Here is a 15605-nt window from a genome sequence, read left to right on the forward strand (position 1 = left end):
ACAGGCGGGCTAGATAAACTTCAGAGGAGTCTGAAACACTTTTGTCATGCCCAGAAATTTTTATTGACTTGGATCTGCAAGTTAACTCCTTCTCCGAGAGAAATGGTGATGGGGGAGAGCCCCCCGTAAAGTCAGAGGTGTAAGTGAGAGCATAAAACAGACTCTGGTTTTGGGGTAGATGCTCAGGAACAGGGGGTTTCCTGAGGCTTGATCACGCCTTTGCATATGCCAAGCCTCCTTCCTCATGACCTTTGCCATGGGCGGAGTTCCTCACGCTGGCCCCCGACAAAAACCCAACCTAAATTTAGCTCCCCAAACTTTTCTTTTTCATTCAGGGTTCATTTCCCTGCTTCTGTAGTACTACAGATTCCAATTTTTACTGCTATAGAGAAAGATCTGATTATGATTCTGGTTAATAGTATCCGTCTCAGGAAGGCCCAGCACTACCTTCTCCTTAGAGACAGGAATAGGATAGGCAGGTAAGTGATGGGTATCTTGCCAAGGGCATAGAGTCAAAAATAGAATCTAAGGGCAATGTCCCAAACTCCTTAGCTCTTAGAACTTCTCTCCCCTAAGCCTGATAAATTTGGCTTTCTGAACTTCATGTTTTTTGATTTATCATCCTTCAGGATTATTTTGTTGTTCTTAGATTTTTTTTAGACTAATAAATCATTAGGCATGTAAATAATGACAGTCTTAAAACTTGTTTTTCTTCTGAACTAGGTACCCATCCAGTGTCAGTTTCTTTACGTATACTCAGCTCTGGCCACATTGACACAAACAGGAGCTCAAACTAGCTGACTCTAGGAGACAGGAAGAATAAAAGGCTTTGTGAACTCCCCTCTGGAGCCTGAGGAAAAAGAGCTGACACCTTTTCAAGAAATCTCCTAATCCAGTGCTCCCTGGAGTGTTTTCTGACAGGAAGCCATTACCTCCTGGGAGGAAGATTCCCCAACTTCCTTGCTGGTTGGCCAGAACCTTACTCCTAGGGCCTCAAGTCTGCATAGTGTCTTTAGAAAGATTAAAGGAGCAGCTACAGCCAGACAGAATTTAGTTGTTTTTTGTTACTGTGGCTGTAGTTATTTTAAAAGCCATAAAATATAACTTAAAAAAAAAAAAGAAATTCATATTTAATATTGCAAAAATCTTATCTCTTCAAGAATATTAGCGATACCAAGGGAACATATCATGCAAAGATGGACAAAATAAAACAGAAATGGTATGGACCTAACAGAAGCAGAAGAGATTAAGACGAGGGGGCAAGAATATACAGAAGGACTGTACTGGAAAGATCTTCATGACCCAGATAACCACGATGGTGTGATCACTCACCTAGAGCCAGACATCCTGGAATGTGAAGTCAACTGGGCCTTAGGAAGCATCACTACAAACAAAGCTAGTGGAGGTGATAGAATTCCAGCGGAGCTATTTCAAATCCTAAAAGATGAGGCTGTGAAAGTGCTGCACTCAACATGCCAGCAAATATGGAAAACTCAGCAGTGGCCACAGGACTGGAAAAGGTCAGTTTTCATTCCAATCCCAAAGAAAGGCAATGCCAAAGAATGCTCAAACTACCACACAATTGCACTCATCTCACACGCTAGTTAAGTAATGCTCAAAATTCTTCAAGCCAGGCTTCAGCAATACATGAACTGTGAACTTCCAGATGTTCAAGTTGGTTTTAGAAAAGGCAGAGGAACTAGAGATCAAATTGCCAACATTCGCTGGATCATCCAAAAACGAAGAGTTCCAGAAAAACATCTATTTCTGCTTTATTGACTATGCCAAACCCTTTGACTGTGTGGATCACAATAAACTGGAAAATTTTTCAAGAGATGGGAATATCATACCACCTGACTTGCCTCTTGAGAAATCTGTATGCAAGTCAGGAAGTGACAGTTAGAACTGGACATGGAACAACAGACTGGCTCCAAATAGAAAAAGGAGTACATCAAGGCTGTATATTGTCACCCTGCTTATTTAACTTATATGCAGAGTATGTCATGAGAAACGCTGGGCTAGGTGAAGCACAAACTGGAATCAAGATTGCCAGGAGAAATATCAATAACCTCAGACATGCAAATAACACCACGCTTATGGCAGAAACTGAAGAACTAAAAAGCCTCTTGATGAAAGTGAAAGAGGCAAGTGAAAAAGATGGCCTAAAGCTCAACATTCAGAAAACTAAGATCATGGCATCTGGTCCCATCATGTCATGACAAATATATGGGGAAACAGTGGCAGACTTTACTTTTTTGGGCTCCAAAATCACTGCAGATGGTGACTGCAGCCATGAAATTAAAAGACACTTACTCCTTGGAAGGAAAGGTATGACCAACCTAGATAGCATATTAAAAAGCAGAGACATTACTTTGCCAACAAAGTTCTGTCTAGCCAGTTCAGTTCAGTTCAGTTCAGTCGCTCAGTCATGTCTGACTCTTTGCGACCCCCTGAACTGCGGCACACCAGGCCTCCCTGGCCATAACCAGCTCCCGGAGTTTACCCAAACTCATGTCCATTGAGTCTGTGACAGCATCCAACCATCTCATCCTCTGTCATCTCCTTCTCCTCCTGTCCTCAATCTTTCCCAGCATCAGGGTTTTTCAAATGAGTCAGCTCTTCCCATCAGGTGGCCAAAATATTGGAGTTTCAGCTTTGACATCAGTCCTTCCAATGAACACCTAGGACTGATCTTGTTTAGGATGGACTGGTTGGATCTCCTTGCAGTCCAAGGGACTCTCAAGAGTCTTCTCCAACACCACAGTTCAAAAGCATCAATTCTTCGGCACTAAGCTTTATTTATAGTCCAACTTTCACATCCATATATGACTATGGAAATTGGAAAAACCATAGCTTTGACTAGATGGACCATTGTTGACAAAGTAATGTCTCTGCTTTTTAATTTGCTGTCTCGGTGGTCATAACTTTCCTTCCAAGGAGTAAGTGTTTTTTAATTTCATGGCTGGAATCACCATTTGCAGTGATTTTGGAGCCCCCCCAAATAAAGTCTGCCACTGTTTCCACTGTTTCCCCATCTATTTTCCATGCAGTGATGGGACCGGATGCCATGATCTTAGCTTTCTGAATGTTGAGCTTTAAGCCAACTCTTTCACTCTCCTCTTTCACTTGCATCAAGAGGCTCTTTAGATCCTCTTCACTTTCTGCCTTATGGGTGGTGTCATCTGCATATCTGAGGTTATTGATATTTCTCCTGGCAATTTTGATTCCAGCTTGTGCTTCATTCAGCCCAGCGTTTCTCATGACATATGCTTCATATAAGTTAAATAAGCAGGGTGACAATATACAGCCTTGACATACTGCTTTCCCAATTTGGAATCAGTCTGTTGTTCCATGTCCAGTTCTAACTGTTGCTTTCCGACCTGCAAGCAGGTTTCTCAAGAGGTGGGTCAGGTGGCCTGGTATTCCTATCTCTTGAAGAATGTTCCAGTTTATTGTGATCCACACAGTCAAAGGCTTCAACATAGTCAATAAAGCAGAAATAGATGTTTTTCTGGAACTCTCTTCCTTTTTGGATGATCCAGCGAATGTTGGCATTTTGATCTTTGGTTCCTCTGCCTTTTCTAAAACCAACTTGAACATCTGGAAGTTCACAGTTCACGTATTGCTGAAGCCTGGCTTAAAGAATTTTGAGCATTACTTAACTAGCGTGTGAGATGAGTGCAATTGTGCGGTAGTTTGAGCATTCTTTGGCATTGCCTTTCTTTGAGATTGGAATGAAAACTGACCTTTTCCAGTCCTGTGGCCACTGCTGAGTTTTCCATATTTGCTGGCATGTTGAGTGCAGCACTTTCACAGCCTCATCTTTTAGGATTTGAAATAGCTCCGCTGGAATTCTATCACCTCCACTAGCTTTGTTTGTAATGATGCTTCCTAAGGCCCAGTTGACTTCACATTCCAGGATGTCTGGCTGTAGGTGAGTGATCACACCATCGTGGTTATCTGGGTCATGAAGATCTTTTTTTGTATAATTCTTCTGTATATTCTTGCCACCTCTTCTTAATATCTTATGCTTCTGTTAGGTCCATACCGTTTCTGTCCTTTATCGAGCCCATCTTTGCATGAAATATTCCCCTGGTATCTCTAATTTTCTTTTAGAGATATCTGTCTTTCCCATTCTATTGTTTTCCTCTATTTCTTTGCACCGATCACTGAGGAAGGCTTTCTTATCTCTCTTTATTTTTCTTTGGAACTCTGCATTCAATTGGGTATCTCTTTCCTTTTCTCTTTTGCTTTCACTTCTCTTCTTTTCACGGCTATTTGTAAGGTCTCCTCAGATAGTCATTTTCATTTTTTGCCTTTTTTTTTTGCGTGAGGAAGGTCTTGATTCCTGTTTCCTGTGCAATGTCATGAACCTCCATCCATAGTTCAACAGGCACTCCATCTGGTCAAAGCTATGGTTTTTCCAGTAGTCATGTATGGATGTGAGAGTTGGACTCACTCTGAGTCCAAAGAAAGGTGAGCACCAAAGAACTGATGCTTTTGAACTGTGGTGTTGAAGACTCTTAAGAGTCCTTTGGCCTGCAAGAAGACCCAACCAGTCTATCCTAAATGAGATCATTCCTAACTGTTCATTGGAAGGACTGATGTTGAAGCTGAAACTCCAATACTTTGGCCACCTGATGTGAAGAGCTGACTCATTGGGAGAGGGTGGGATGATTTGGGAGAATGGCATTCCAACATGTATACTATCATGTAAGAATTGAATCGCCAGTCTATGTCTGACGCAGGATACAGCATGCTTGGGGCTGGTGCATGGGGATGACCCACAGAGATGTTATGGGGAGGGAGGTGGGAGGGAGGTTCATGTTTGGGAACGCATGTAAGAATTAAAGATTTTAAAATTAAAAAAATAAAAAACTAAAAAAACAAAAAAGAAAAAAAAAGAAAAGAACCTGATTCTGGGGAAGATTGAGGGCAGGAGGAGAGGGGAACAACAGAGGATAAGATGGTTGGATGATCACTGACTCAATGGACATGAGTTTGAGTAAACTCTGGGAGTAGGTGATGGATACGGAGGTCTGGCGTGCTGTGGTCCATCGGGTCGCAAACTGTTGGACATGAGTGAATGACTGAACTGACTGCAAAACTCATAATCTTGTAAGTGAATACAGCTTGCTATCAATTAATAACAGGTCAAGGCAGTTGTAATGTAGAGGAGGGTGCAGAAATCCTGAGTGCCTCTGTTGCCATTCACACCTAAATGAACTCAGACAAGTCATTTGCTACCTATGAGCCAGAATTTCATTTCTCAAAAGAATACGAATAATATTCAGAGGGCAGTTTTGGGATTAGGGGAATACTTCTCTGCAGGATTATATGAAGTTCATAAAGTGAGACCCATCTCTAACATCATCTGTATATTCATCAGTGAAGCAGAGTAAGGCAGAGAGACAACACCATCATCCAAGAATGCAGAGTAGACAGAGACATGTTTTTACTAACAGATCCCCTTCCAGTGTCTCAGCACAGAGCCAAAGGTGTGAGCAGAAAGTAGGCACGTATGTGTTTTGGAGGTGAGCACAACGGGCAGAGAGACAAAGCTCTGGTCCTCCCACTGCTCACCGCCAAGTAAGTTCTTTATAATTCATAAAAATAAAGATTAAAAGCCTGCCATTTATTTGAAAATATGTCTCACAAGGTACAATAAAACCCCAGCTGTCCATTTTAGAAATGATAAAATGTTATACCGAAGAATGACTAAGTTTTGAGATACTCATGACATGTAAAGCACATTTCACTTTATAAATAGTAAATGGCAAGAAATGTTACTTCTTAATAACTTCAAGAAGATAGAAACTAACTTACAAATTCATCTTCTTTCCTTTTGATTCTATAATCTACCATTATCAGTTCAGTTCAGTTCAGTTATCTACCATTATAAAGCAATATAAATATGAACATTGGGTGACCCAAGTTTGTTAACAAAAGCAAATGTGACAGTAATAATCTTTGGCAACATTTTCAAAAGACAGTTACCACACCACTGTACTCATATAGGAACTGTACAGAAAAATCAGGTACTGTTATACTCCAAACAGGACAGCACCGGCAATCACCAGGAATCATAATCACCAGGAATGGTGATGAATGCTCTGTGAAATGTATATTTCAAAAATTCTTTCTAAATGCATAGACATCCTAGGGGTAACCTGGCAGATAACTGAAGACAGGACTTTCTTAACATCAGCCTTGCCTTCACTACTCCTACCTGGTGATGTGTGCGACTCATGAGGCCTCATGTATGAAATGTCCTGAGCTGATGAAAAGATGCTCTCCAAATCCCTATAGTGTGAGTAGGAGAGTCTTAGCTCTTGTTCTTTGTGAATTTTCACAGGGAGTAACTAACAGAAAAGATAAATCACTGTCCAGTGCTTAGAAAATCTAAATAGCATTCACAATAATTGCTTTAAAACATGCAATGTCTCGTTGGATTTTAAAAAATATGAAAGAAATCATTCATACTCCAGTGAAGCAGTAATTACACAAGAAGAAGAAAAAGGCTAAGCAGGGGTTTGGCAGCAGTTGGTGCTGGAAATCAGTGACTCTTTTGATAATATATGTTCAATCAATATATTGATAATATATGCTTTTTTTGTTAATATATGTGCAGAAATTTAAAATAATATAAACAGTCTCATCAATATTTTGTATCAACAAATACTATTGTTTTTTGAAAGAAATAACATATCTTTAATTTCTAATGTTAATTTGAAGGGAAGTGTATCATTTTGGTATTTTTGTAATTATATTTACTCTTACCCACCCCATGCTAAAGGAAAATTCAGTGTAGTTCAGCTAAAGCTGATTCATACCTACACAGGTCAAGCAGTTGTAAAAAAGGGAAGTTGGATTTTAAATTGTCATACTTCTTAACCGGGTGAACTCCAAGTGGGTAGCTCTTTTGTGAAGAACTGGTTTGCCTGTGTTCTCCATTGTAGGCACGGAACTTTGTGCTTGAGTTAAGTTCTTATTTTTACACTGGTTGCCTTTTGGAATGACTTGCCTTCATGTCAGATTATATAAAGTTACTTTTATTTTATTTCCATCTAGACTTCATTTGTGAAGAATGTGAGCAGAATGGAAATCGCACTGAGGCAGGAGGCAGCTCCCTGCCCCCAGCACTGAGGAAAGCAGTTTGAATAGATTCCACTCAGACAGACACTCCAAAATCCATGGCAGGACAATCAGGAGAGGAGGCTGGGCCCTGCTCAGATAAAAGGTAAGAGACCACATATTCTCATTCTCGAAGTCAAGGAAGCCTTCCCAGCTAGCAAGCTCCTTGGAGGTCCAAAGAAGAGTGATGCTAAGTTTACCCACAGGCTTCTTTGCCAGAATCCATCGTGGCTGAGAGATGCAGGTGCTCACACAGGATGACCCTGGGATACACCAAATACAGACCCTGAACAGGGCAAGTCAAAATGATTGGCCAAAGGAAACCCAGGAGAACTCCCGCATATAAGTGATTTAAACTACCTGAGGGTGAGACTCTCTCTGAGTTTGCCCATGTGTTTATCCACACACACAGAACTCTTTTTCCTCCTAATAAACACCTTACCTGTTGCACTACTTTTGATCTTTGTGGGAAATTCTTTTCTGTAAAGCCAAAGGACCAGGTCCTTGTCACCGACCACTGATCTACTGGTTAGGATTCAACTTTCTCACTGTTGCGACCTGACGTTAATCTTTGGCTGGGAATGGAAACCCTGCTTCAAGCTACTGCAAGCCAAGGCCACCGGAGATCAAGATCACACAGAATTAATAAGGAAAATACATTCAATAACTTTTTTCTTTAAATTTAAAAATCCATGAAAATGTTTTCATCCACATAGGAGTTTAAATCAGAAATCACTGCAATTTTAACGTTCAGTTAGTTTAACTTTCAAAAAGAATAAACCAGGATAGCTATCTGTCCTTTAGTCATAATTATTTCATGTTCTAACACATATATCTTAACATTTTCTCTTTTCCCATCTTCATTCTTTTACTTATTTACTTTCTGAGGCAATGCTTCTGATATGTTTTTGTGGTATCCTCTAAGGGCACTAGCCTTACTGGAGGCCAGATGGCAACCAGCAAATCACAGTCCTAAATGTGCTCTGGAACCTGGGTAGGCAGTCTTGTTGCCAGCATGAAAGTGGGTTCAGGGCTCTTAGGTCACTCACCTCATCCTCCAGGGACCTGCATCCCACAGAAGAATAAGTAACCAAAGCAAAGAGGCAAGAACCTCTTGTGCCAAGGTGGACTCAGCAGCAGTGGAGCCAACGGAAGGCAACCCGGGCGCTGGGCCCAGAGGTTTAGCCAGACTTTAACTCTCTCAGCATCTGTACGAGATTTCCTACACTCAGTCTTATGTCACCAAGAATATTGTCACAACTTACTATGTGGTTTAAGTAGATTGGTTAAACTTTTCATGCCCTGGTCTAGTCATTTATGGAATAGGTGACTGGTGATGACTGTACTCATCTCTTCACCTCCTGAACTTCCTGGAATTCAGTGTAGCAATAGCTCTGAATAGCCCTGCATGCCTCACCACCAAGTCAAGTATAAGACAACAAAATCTAAAGTCTGTTTCCTTGGACTGTGCTTTCTCCTGCATTTCTGTTTACTTTTGTTGAAAGGGATCAGACTTCCTTATGTCTTTTATGGTTTGCAAATAACAATTTCTGGGTTTTGTTCTTTAAAAAAAAAGTAAAGTGAGGCTTAACTATAATACAGTGAAGTATTTTGCTTTATAGTTTAAATGGAACAAATCTTAATAGATTAAATGGAAAGATTTTTCTCTATTTATTTAATCCTCCAATGTAGAATATCTAGCAGAGGTTTATTCTTTTTTTAGAATACCAAATTAAGGAAGAATAACTAAAGAAAGAGTGATTTATTACCAAAGTAAAAAAGATTTACTGCTAAAGAGCTAATTTAATAATGTGCTTGACCAAAAATGTGACTTTTTAAAACTCATTTCAGCAGTATTATCTAGAATATTATCTTTGATTAAAACAATATTCATAAATGTCCCAAGGTCATGGTGGACATTCAATAAAAACTCCTATTTACAATTTTATCTTAACCATTGTATTTTAAATTTTAATTATAAATTACTCATAATTCTATTGGCTAATATTTCAGAATCATTCCTGTGTTAAGATTGCATTGCTTTGGATAAAGGCTCATTTTTTGAGTGATCTTCAAAGTCCCTTTGACTCTAAATTTCCACACTTCTTTAAGAAAGACAAAAGTAATACACTTAATATTTTTTGTCAGTCAGATGTCAAATTTATAAAGTAAATCATAATGATAAAATATTAACATAATTTGTTTTAACTATTTTAAAATTATAGAGTATATATAAAAAATTATTTATGTCAGAAAGTATTCCCAAATAGCCAAATAGATTAGACAAAGTATGCTGAGTCATAATATCTGTGTATTCCTGAAGTTATATGCATTTGTTTTCCCAAATAGGTAAAAACTGAGGGGTAGGCTGGGTCCGCATGCTGAATAGATACAGGATAGGGAAGTCGCTAAGAATATCTAGCCAAGTTGCCTGGGTTCAAATCCTGGCTCTTTTACTTAACTCTGTGGCCTTGGGTAACTTACTTAAGCCCTCTGATCTCAATCATCTCCCTTTTAAAATGAGTATGATGATAAATGTGATGCCTATCTCACAAGGTTGTTGTAAGGGTTAAAGCATGAATACACATATATTATTAAGAGCAACACCTAGTTCTTATTCAAGAAATGATGACATTTAGCAATCCACCGATTATCCACAGCACTCATAAAGTTGCAAGAGTCAGCAAAGATCTATACAGCAGTAGGAAAGTCTGTGAATGGGGATGGGAGAATTTGAATCTATAATCTACCTCCACAAGTATTTAGTTCATCTGAGGTTCTGTGTGGCTCAGAAATACAACAGTGACTGAGGTGTTGTCCCTTCCTTAATGGAACATAAAACCTGGCTGGGAGGAGTCAGTCCTAAATAAACTTCCATAATTCAGTGTGATGTGCTAAAATGGTAGCATGCACCATAGGTACTTGCTGGGACATGGAAGAGGGAACAGTTTATTCTAACTGCGGCAGGGAAAGTGGGAGTTGGGATAGCCTCATAGTTTTACCAAGAGGAGCTGGAGTTTGTTATGCACACATGATAGAGGTAAGTTAGTGCCAAATGGCCAGGCAGAGTAAAGAAACATGGACAAGATGTTTTTAAAATGTTTGGTATGTTTTGCAAAGAGCGATAGTGCAGCTCAACCAGAGCATAACGCGTGTCCTTCTCTAAGAGCAGAGGCTAAGCCCCACCTGAAGGTTTAAGGGGGCTGTGAAGGCCTCCTGGACCATACTGGGAGCTCAGACTTTATTCTGCAGGCAGTAGGGGGCTTAAGAGACTTTCAAGAAAGGGTCAGAAAAGATCTGGACTGGAAGAAGGGAGAGAAGCTGGAATCAGAAGGTCATTGAGCAGTCCAGGGACAGAACTAGAATAAGGGGGCTGAGCTAGAATATGGAGCAGGAGATGGAAGGGCGGAGGGAAAAGTTGAAAAATAGATCTGGACGCAGACCACACGCTCTGGAGACCACGATGTAATGGTGGTGGTGCAAGTGAAAGAGCAAGAGGGACCAGGAGTGACTCTGACGTTTCTTGCTGGAGCAAGTGGACAAAGAGTGAAACTCTTCACAGAGAGGAGAAAGGTAGTGTTAAGAATAGGTCTGTGGAAGCAAGAAAATGAATTCAATTTTGGATCTATTGTTTCAAGAATCTTTGCCAGCGGGGATGTTAGGTAGGCAGATGAATGGTGAAACAAGATCTCCAAAGAACAGTCTGGCCAAGAAAGATTTGTAAGCTTCAGAAGCATCTGCGTGGTAGGTGAAGTCTTTGGAGGAGATGAAACTGCCCAGGGGCAGTACACAGCCTAGGGGGAGAGGGCAACCGGGACAGAGCTCTGCAGAAAGGGAAGGCGGCGTGAAGGTGCCAAGGTGCCGGAGGAAGAAGGGGAGGCTGAAGAAAGTCTTCACCCGAGGGACGACTCAGCAGCTCCGGTGCAGACGAGCTAGCAAGGAAGTCAGGGGCCCATTGGACGAGGCAGTAAGGTAGTGCGGGGGTAGTTTCTGGGAGCCATACTGCTGAGGGTGGAGAGAGGAGGAGTTAGGCAAATAGAAGGGCTAGGCAACAAATGGTGATGGTTATTTCCAAAAATTCTGCAGTAAAGAAAAGAAAAAAAAAGAGGATCAAATGGAAGTTTTCTTGTTTATTTCTTTTTGTTTGTTTTAATGGGGAATACACCAAGCTATTCATACATAAAAGGAAGGGAAATCAGGGAAAAGGGAAAAGATAAGCTGATAGAAGTCAGTCCCAGAGAAGGTGGGCCGTGATGGGATCAAAGCTCCAGGTGGGAGAGCTGGTGATGAGTAAGGATTGTTGTTCCTCTGAATCAGGAGAGGAGGAAGCAGATAAGAAATGGAGCTTTGGAAATTTCTGGAAGTGGAAGTCAAGGAGACAGTATTGCCTTCATTAACCCACTTACTTTTGTTTGTGCCGTGGACTGAGAAAGAAAACTCCCAAACCCAACCCATTGGCAAAGTTTGTATAGATGCCTCAAGATTTGATGCAATCAGGAAGCTCATGAAAGTTGATGATGTACAATAAGCTGACATAATGACAGCAGGCCATTGGCTTATGGCATAGATCTTAATGAAAATGAGAAAGTTCTGAGTTCCATTCCTATTCAGAGCATTTGTTTATAGTAAATTTTATAGTCGTGTTCTGAGGATCTTGATTTTTCTCACTTGTTAAGAAACAATTAGCTCTTCCTTAGTGATGTCACAGAGAAGGCAATGGCACCCCACTCCAGTACTCTTGCCTGGAAAATCCCATGGATGGAGTAGCCTGGAAGGCTGCAGTCCCTGGGGTCGCTGAGGGTCGGACACGACTGAGCGACTTCACTTTCACTTTTCACTTTCCTGCATTGGAGAAGGAAATGGCAGCCCACTCCAGTGTTCTTGCCTGGAGAATCCCAGGGACGGGGGAGCCTGGTGGGCTGCTGTCTATGGGGTCGCACAGAGTCGAACACGACTGAAGTGACTTAGCAGTAGCAGTGATGTCAACCTCTAGTATTAAGGGCATGGCAAGGTGCTCATTGAGGGGGTTCTGTTCGTGATAGACACTAGGGAAAATCAGGCTTATCAAGAAAATTCTTATTCACATTTTTATTATGTCAAATTGCTTCAAAATTATTACCAAACTATTTACTATGAAACAGAAAATTCTTATAGTGAAGCTAAAAGTGGTTAGTTCCCTGGACTAAAATGCAAAAGTAGTTTTATAGCCAATGAACTTAATTTGAGTTCAAAGTATTAGGTCACTGTTAACTTCCAAACTTTTTCCTACTGAAAAGGATAAAATATTCAAATTTTTATATTTTTTCAAAATCAGTGTGAGGATGCCACAAATATGTTAAAATTGTATAAGAGATTGATAGACTGCTTGCTTGTACCTGAGCTTAATCTGTATATTTATGCATGAAGATTACTTGGAATAGATAATAAGATGTGTAAACAACATTTTAAAGGAAGAGGAAGAAAATATTTAAACAAATTACAAGATTAACAGAGCTTGGATTTGGGTATCCAAGAGGGATACTCTAAAAGTTAATATATTATTAAACAAATCACAGCTTATTAAGGTTTTAAAGTATATGCTTTACAGAATTAAAGAACATCTTTATCAAATGCCTAGAGGATATATCTTTCAACCTTCCTATCTGTCTTATGTTAGATTGTTATTGTTTACAGTTCTGTGTTAAAAATCACTTACTGTCTTCTACCTTCCAATGATCACATTATTAATACTGGTATTCAGTCCACCAAGCTGCTGTTTATTTATAATGCATACATCCTCTTACCTTGGATTCAATTTTGCATTTGTACTAAGAAACAGGAAGTTTCTCAGTGCCAGAGCTCTTTTATCCATCTGCCAATGACTTGAAATCAGGAACACCTTTTATTTGGAAGTCTAATACCATTTGTCCAAGCACTTTGCCCTGTTGGACAAAACAAATGGAAAAGTTCTAAATGTTTAGAGGACTCTATTATAGTTACTAGTTTTCATGTCACAGAGCTTTAAAAAGTTACTTCTATTTAAATAATTTGGATAAATAAGATTTTATTTGATATACTGACAATTACAAAATTTCAGACATGGATTCTAAGGGTACATGGTTACAAATAAAATATATTACTTGATAGATGAATTCTAGGTGAAGCACAAATAAAAAAGCTTTATGTGAGTAAAGGAGATACAGTTCCTGAATCAGAAAAGCTTAATGCTTATATAGGAATGTACTAGTTACAAGAACACAATAGAAGAAGGAAAAATGTAAGAGGAAAATAAGAATCACGTACAGAGCATATACACAGGTGAACATGCAAGTGAACTGAACATATAAATGAGCGGAAATATCTTCTTTCTGCTGGTGATTCACCATAGGAGCAGAAGTTTTTTTTAATTCATCAATGATAACTGCAAGTTATCGGCTCAGAAAAAAATCAAGGCTGAAGATGTGAGCTCTTTTTATCAACTTTACAATCTTTTATCTGATGACTACAGTTTAACATGATTTCTTGAACTTCAGAGGGTTCAAACAAGTGATTAAAAGACAGCAGAACTACAGAGAAAGATAATTTATGTACTTCTGGCCTTTTAAATTTTGGACAGAATAAAATTATTTCTATGATTTCTTTCTTTCTTTTTTTCTTCTTTTTTCTTTTTTTTACAGCTGAAGCAGACTGAACTTTTATTAAACAGGCAGTGGATAATACATTCCTGAGATGTGGGAGCAGGCTGACCTTGGAGTGGCTCTTACATATTTTAATTTGAGATATTGATAAGTATGTGATGTGGAAGGAAATATGAAAGATGCAGAGGAGAATAAAGATCATTCAATTTAAAAAATTCTGTTTCAGGCAAGTTCTATTGAGAACATTTTTTCCTATATTTAATGCCTCAGAATCATTTTGGGAGCTATTTACAAAACAGGATCCTGAGCCCTATATTAAGAGCTTTCAAGTAAGCAGGTCTGTGGTGGAGCCAGGAATCTTCATTCTAACAAGCATCCCAGGTGATTCTGAGGCAGGGAGTTCTCAAACCTTGGAGATCACTGACACTTGTTCTTCCTTACAGTTCTGCTAAACCTTGAGTCACACCAAAGGTAATGAGGCCAGTGGAGTCCAAATGGTAAGGCACGACCCCTGAGACACACACACACACACACACAAATACACACGTGAGAACCTAAAGATACTCCCACTAAAAGCATACTGTAAATAACATATTTATTAGAAATTACATAGTCACCACCAGTTGTCAATAATAAGTAAGACCTTTTATTTGAAGTAAAAGTTTCAAAATAAGAGGCAAAATTTAGGGCTGAGTTAAAGCTGCTGCTGCTACTGCTGCTAAGTCGCTTCAGTTGTGTCCAACTCTGTGTGACCCCATACATGGCAGCCCACCAGGCTCCTCCGTCCCTGGGGTTCTCCAGGCAAGAACACTGGAGTGGGTTGCCATTTCCTTCTCCAATGCATGAAAGTGAAAAGTGAAAGTGAAGTCGCTCAGTCATGTTTGACTCTTAGCGACCCCATGGACTGCAGCCCACCAGGCTCCTCCGTCCATGGGATTTTCCAGGCAAGAGTACTGGAGTGGGGTGCCATCACTTTCTCCATGAGTTAAAGCTACTTGACTTTAATTCCTTCCTGGGATGACCCAGGCATGTTTCAACCTACAGGTTCTGGACCTGATAATAAGATAATAACTTTCTTTACCTCAAATAATGGCTCTTAACCTATAGAATACTAAACACTCTTCAGTTTCAAGATTAAGTCATATACGAATTATTATCTTAAACATTGTTTAAGTTTTCTCTTTTGTTATATGGTCTTCAAATCGTCTAAAACAATACTCACTAAAATGAAGATGATTATGCTTCCCTAAGAAGTTATCAAAAAGACTTCATTTCAGTTTTATTCCTCATTCTGGACTAAGAGCTCTGTAGTATTAGACTGTTTTATAGAAGCCTATTGATACAGACTGCTGTCAGCAACACATGGGAAAAGATGGAAAAGAGAAAGCATTCGCTGCTCAGATACTCACCTGTGAATCACTTCTCAGTAAGGCAGTGCGTCCACCACCAAGGGAATTTTCCAAACCAAGTTTAACACATACATTCCTGGCAATTAGTATCTACAGAATTAAAAACAGAAAAGATTAATTATAACAAGGTTTACCAAATATAAGAACTGCTGAAGGAAGTATCCACTTCCTAAAGAAACCCTACAAGTCAGTCTTTGGGCAGCTGTGAAAAATTAAAGTTGGAGATTTAAACGTAAGGATGAGTGTAAGCATTTTATTCAAAATGCAGTGAGTGAAACACTGAAGTCATTCACCCAGAATATTTTTACTCAGAAAAGAAAAGCACAAGGTAAAGGAGAAAAGAAAGGCATTTTTCTTTTAATTTGTATCTAATTACAAACTTCTAGAATAATTGTAAAAATATGAATTCTCTCTATTTGTCACCCAGATTTTCTAAATATTGTTT

This window comes from Budorcas taxicolor, chromosome 17 (assembly GCF_023091745.1).
Source record: "Budorcas taxicolor isolate Tak-1 chromosome 17, Takin1.1, whole genome shotgun sequence".
Lineage (NCBI taxonomy): Eukaryota > Metazoa > Chordata > Mammalia > Artiodactyla > Bovidae > Budorcas > Budorcas taxicolor.